The sequence below is a fragment of the Vitis riparia genome, chromosome 12, assembly GCF_004353265.1.
Source record: "Vitis riparia cultivar Riparia Gloire de Montpellier isolate 1030 chromosome 12, EGFV_Vit.rip_1.0, whole genome shotgun sequence".
NCBI lineage: Eukaryota > Viridiplantae > Streptophyta > Magnoliopsida > Vitales > Vitaceae > Vitis > Vitis riparia.
The window spans coordinates 4,322,402-4,328,401 of record NC_048442.1 but is presented as its reverse complement, the minus strand read 5'-3'; the positions used below and the strand labels follow the sequence as shown (position 1 = coordinate 4,328,401).

The following is a 6,000-nucleotide window of genomic DNA, read 5'->3' as shown; positions in this document are numbered from 1 at the left end:
TTCCCCACTCTTTGTATTTTCATCCTAAATCATGAGCTATTTTGCTTCATCTGATGTCTCCCACTCTTCCTCGTATCTACACCCTAAACCATAAACCTTTTTACTCTATTAGATGTCTCTTACTCCTTTTCATATCTCTATCCACAATATGTAGTCTGTACAAACTGACCTTTATCATATCTTTCTCATAACTTTTTTAACTTGATCATACCCTAGAATATTTATAGAGATACTCCTATTTGCTTTACTAATCTTATAAAGAATTTAATTACAATTGCATATCAACTTGGGAAACATTTTATATAATATTTCTCTTTAATCTTTGGATTTGTAATTTGCTTCAGCTTGGCATCATTGAGCACGGCATGGACAGACAACAGTTTTCTCTTCAACTTCTTGAGGAGTGCATGCTTGAGCTTGTGCCCCGTGAAGAAGTTGAGCACCTCGCGAGAAGCCGGCCTATGAAATAGAAATTGGAGAGAAGCTGACATAAAAGCACCTCCAACCAAAGCCCCATCCATGTCTGTTTCTCTAGCAAAAGGAAGTGAAAGATGAATCGAGGGAAGAAAGTAAGCACACCCAAGATGAAACCTCCAAACTAGAAAAGATTGGTTCAGGCGAAGTTTCCAATGGTTGAATGAATTATTGGACATCGTGGTAGAGCCCAGACTTCTGCATTGTTGACAAAATATCACAGTTCAGTGGTCCATGAAAAGAATACAAGGAGAAATGAAGAATTTCTAGAAAAGCATGTTTTTTACACAAAAATTGCAAAGCTAGACAAAGAGGTGTCTTTGAACTTTCAAACAGTTGGGGTCCACTGCTTTCAATGTTTGAGAAAATAATAACAAAAGATCTTGTTGACTGCCACTTTCATATAAGTTAAACCCCACCAACCAGAAAATCCCCTTGTTCGTCCACTATAAAGATCTATCATGTACACGCATCAAGACTATCATAAGATGCTAGTTTCCCAACAGTTTTTTGTATCATGAAGCTCTGAACCATCTCAACCAAAAGGATGTCCATCAATCTAATAGTTCATCATTATTTGCAAAACACAGCTTTGCATGAAACAATGACACCAAAAATAAAGAGAAAAGGACTACTGAGTCGGACATCTGTTTTCCATTGGAGGGGGTGCCTGACTCAAGAAGATGGAGTTAAAGCGTGATTGGAATTGGAAAGGTCATAACCACCTGAAAGAAAATAATCACGAAGACATGGACAGATGCACATAAAATGTATGTATCCATCAACAAATGGTTAATTGAAAGGAAGACATTATTTTAAAACCAAAAGGATTTTGGGTTTCTTAGCTTTGGTAGTAGCATACCCGCCATCTCCTTGTTTAATACAAATCATGTTCCTAGCACTAAAACAGCAGCATCTTCAGGTGCCTTTGCAGAAGCTGCCAGCACTAGTTAATGAAGGTGACTCATGAGGGATGATCAAAGGGCTGGCTGAGATATGTGAAACAGAAGACATGTTTATTATTGTTTGTGAATAACTAGTCAGAGGCATGTTTTGGTATCATTTGGGGTATAAGTTAGTCAATTTCATTTTTCACCTTTAATTTTCTATTTCTTATTTATTATATGCTGTGACTTGTGATGATGATGACTCCTATTGTCTTTTATTGCTTAATCCTTCATGACCCATAAGCAAAAGTACATAGTTATTGTGGGACAAGGAAACGAGGAAAAAGCTGGTGTGATCCCTGTAATTCATCACTAACAGAGTTCTGGAAATTCCAGTTGAAGTAATATTTGATCATATCTTGCATATTAGGTACTCTAACTAAGAACTTGATCAGAATTGTCCATTGCATAAAGAGAGTGAAGAAGCTCAACATAACATCATTCTTCATTCCTTCTATTCAAAATTAGGAAATTAAATGAGAATGAATCAAGTTACAGTATTTGTCTTTCTTATCAAATAAACATCTGACTCTGCTGATACAAACAATGAGAGCCAAGATGGATCATGTTTTTGAATGGGGTACATGACAGTGATCTAAGTGATCATCCCAACAGCAACACCATGTATACCGAAGACATAAGAAAAACCAAAACAAGAACAAAATGAAATCAAAATTAGGAAAGAAATAAATGCAGCAAAATCATAACAAAGATGCTATATTCCTGTATCCTTTCCTTTCAAATGTGGCTAATTGGTGATCTCTCCCTTCATGCAAGCAGAAGCACAGTAAACACCATCTCTGGTAAAATGCTGACTGCAAAACCAAAACAGAGCAACCTCAGTCAAACATGACCTAACTTAACCAATTCAGTACCAGAAAGATAGAAGCAACCTCAGTCAAACACCATCTTCTACTTGCCATCTCCCTGTTCAATACCAGTTAAGTTCTCAGGCACTAAAAGAGCAGCATCTTCCTCACTCCACCTTCCATCCTCAACAACCTTTCAAATAATTTTATTACAAATTAAAGCAACAAATGCCTTAGTTATCGAAAAGTATAAGCCCAAAGAAAACATACCTGTTACTTTCTGGTTAGGTATAAGATATCACACATTTCAACCTCATACAACCTACAAAATGATGTAAGAACAACTTGTAATTTGCAGATTACAAAGAGCGTCTCCTCTGTTGTACCCTCAGAAAATGGACCAAAGCAATTAAAAAATTTCTCTAACCATAAATGTGCCCATGTATGCTTATGTAAGAGAAAATCAGAAATCAGCCTCGCCCATTCGAAAGGTAACGTAACTGAGTCATTGAGAATATATAAGTGACTTTGTTTGGTATGAGCTACCTGGGAAGAAATCATTGTTCATTCTTGGTATCTTTGTTCCCGATTTGTACCAAACAAACAGAGCATAAAATTGACTTTAACAAAAGTATAATTCTTGAATAGACTTGAGAAGTGTATAAAGATTCTTATGATTGTCCATGAGTAGAACTATTGTGATCGTCCAAGGGGAGTTGACCTTGGGTGTTGAAAATTACCAATGAAAGAGTTGAGGGCATGTAACTTGGCTGTTGTCTTCCATGGGGAGTCATTGAAGAAAGATCATTGCCAATCTAGTGAGAAAATCATATTGAAAGCCTGTAGTAAATATCAATAAATTAGTCCCTGGAACAGAATTAGAGGCTCATGAGTATATGTAATAAGACATGATTGAAATAGAACAGTTCCCAATGACCAGAACCTAGGGATGCTTTGGCTACTTTCTTCTGCAATTACAAGAAGACCTCAATATGCTGTATCATGACAATGCAAGGGTGAAGGAAGAGGTAAAGTAGAAGCAGGTGTCATTCCAAATAAACACAAATTGGACTTAAAATAGTAACCAAAACAAATTGAATAATAGGCTCTTTTGGAGGGATCCCTTTTTCTAATTTCATAAATTCTCATATTCTAATTTTATTTCAAAGTCACAAATGTAAAATAAATTCATATAAATTATTTCTATTTACCTGATATATTTCTCATTATAAAAAAAATGTGTTTCTCATAAGAAATCTTTAATGTTCTTCCTGGATACTTAATATGAGATGGGAAGAGGAGAAACGGTGATTCACTTGATATGGAAGGGAGAAAAGATACAATATCTTGATTCTGATTCAACTCCTTTGAAAAAATAACTTGCAGAAGGCTCCGAATAAGATCCCATATAATTCTAAATTGTTTACATACAATAGTTAGACCTAGAGCGTATTTTTGATGCAGGTAAAATTCCAAGCACGTTTGATCAGAGACATAGATATGCAATACCAAATGTATTAGAAGATGTACGAGTGTCTAAATCATTAATATTCCAAAGCAAATACATAAACTTGCAAAACCTTTTGTCTTAATATTCATGTAATTTAGAGGCCAAACAAGGTTAATAAAGTCATCAAATTAAATCTTTGGTAATGGTACATTTTTGTTAGGCATTGACTTACAACATGAAATTACACTGGCCTTATGGTACCACAAATACAAATCTAAAATAGGTCATGAAAAGGAAATAAAGCAATTAAAATGTTTAACTTACCATAAGCTACCAGAAATTCGTCCATGTCTGCCCATTGTAGAGGTAAATTGAATGAGTCTTTGAAATATTTCAATCGTCAATGTTAAAATGAAAGTACCTATTGTCAGTCTTTCCAGGGGGAGACTCATCAAATATTGTTTCATTGGAAAGATCATAGTCATATATCAAGAACACAAGTCTCTTATACGTGGAGGGCTACTTGGCACCATGTCTGTCAGACCATAGGAAATGGAATCTTACAAGTTTGTGTATAAGGAGACTTGTGTTAACCTGAGAAACATAAATATGTTACCACAATAGAAATGATTAGAAATTCAGATGCACAAATTTAGCTACTTCAATAAATTGCCACATCAATTTTTGGGAAGTGTAGAACAAGTACCTGACTGACGGTATTTAGCATACTGAAGTCATTATGTGTGTGGAATCACCACCTTCATGAGTAATTTAGTAGAGCACACCACCTATCACTATGCGTGGAATGTGACCTATATATTCCCAATCTTGGCCTTTCTCAAATTGGCACCCATCCTCCAGCAAAGGACAACTCTTGATTTTCATAAAAGAGAGGGAGTTTGGCAGTCTCTCTTTTGTCAAGCATTGGAGATGATAGCAATTGGACATAGACAATTCTTTGAGAGAGGTGAGGTATTGAAGACCTACTTCTCTCAAAGATTCGAGCACAGGGAGGTAGGTCATCTCTAAATTTTTAAGAGAGGTAAGATGTTGAAGCCCCTCTTCTCCAAAGGACTGGAACTTAGGGCAGTTGAAGATGGATAATGTTGTTAGAGAGGTAAGTTGTTGTAGCCCCTTGCTGTCCAGAGACTTGAGATTCAGAAGACCACGTATACAAAGAGAGGTAAGTGTGGAGGGTAGCAGGGACTCGTTGGGAAATGATTCCATGTCTTGGCATCCAGCACTGATTGTGAATTTTGTAAGAGAGGCCAGTCTTTGCAAACCCCAGTCCACCTGAGATGTGAGTTGGTTGCAGGATGAAATTTCAAGTTCACGTAGGTTGGAGGGCAAACCATCTCTCTGAAACAACAATTCTGGACAATCTATTAACCTCAATTTCTGCAACGATGAGTGTGTGTGCACCAGCAACTTCAGCTTCCTACATCTAGAGATCCCATAGCGTGCAGACTCGAGAGCGGGCAATTCAATATATATCAGATCAGGGCAGTCTTCGATAGTTAAATAATTAAGAGACGTGGGATCCCCCTCTGAAACGGAGATGGAGAGGAATTCAAGCCCTTCAAAATCAGAGATGTCGAGTCTGTTCAACCGTGGGAAGATGCTTAATGAGAAAGATAGTGAGAAAGAATTACAGTTCCCAAAACCACTAATGAACAAAAATACAAGGAATGGATGGTGGGATCTCAATAGTGCACGCAGGACAAACTCCAGTTTGGTACACTTCGAGATATCTAGTGACTTCAATGTAGTGGGTAAACCAACACTGTGCAAGGGTCTGGAGAAACGACAACTTGTGATGCGCAAATGTTGGAGAAGACAAGTGCTTCTTTGTAGCATTCCCTCCTCCAATACCCACTCTATCGAATCACATTCTCTGATTGTTAGCATCTGTATTCGTGGTGGCATTTCCTCCCATTGAGAGATGTCTGAAATTTCAATTTCTGAAGTTTGGAGATTAGTGAACCCACAAGCTGGCCTTTTCAACCGAAATTTACCATGATACGACATTTTCCATTCATGGATTTGAGGAGCTCGGAGGGAGCCCACAAGCAACTCACAACGAATGATTTGAAGTTTCTTCAATGAACGAAGCTGTTTTGGTAATTTCCCAGTGAGTTTGGGACATTCATTTATACAAAGCTTCTGAAGACGAGGGAATTCTCCACGTCTGCATCCACAGCATAACCATTTCTCCCAGTTGTACATCTTCTCGAATCTTAGAGTTTGTAGGGACGGGAAGGAGGGCTTAATTATGTTGGAGGAAAAAGCATTCCCATAAAATTCACTACCCACCATTTTA

At 37.3% G+C, this 6,000-nt stretch overlaps 2 long non-coding RNA genes across 2 annotated transcripts; both read right to left on the bottom strand.

Moving 5' to 3' along the window:
- Positions 1-2,149: 2,149 nt before the first annotated feature.
- LOC117927070 lies at positions 2,150-2,736 on the bottom strand. Its single transcript, XR_004653282.1, has 3 exons — positions 2,501-2,736; positions 2,315-2,423; positions 2,150-2,236 (listed from the first exon to the last, which is right to left on the bottom strand). It is a non-coding gene; the product is annotated as an uncharacterized LOC117927070 (long non-coding RNA).
- A 157-nt stretch (positions 2,737-2,893) lies between these two features.
- On the bottom strand, positions 2,894-4,483 carry LOC117927384. Its single transcript, XR_004653323.1, has 3 exons — positions 4,387-4,483; positions 4,005-4,274; positions 2,894-3,070 (listed from the first exon to the last, which is right to left on the bottom strand). It is a non-coding gene; the product is annotated as an uncharacterized LOC117927384 (long non-coding RNA).
- Positions 4,484-6,000: the final 1,517 nt, after the last annotated feature.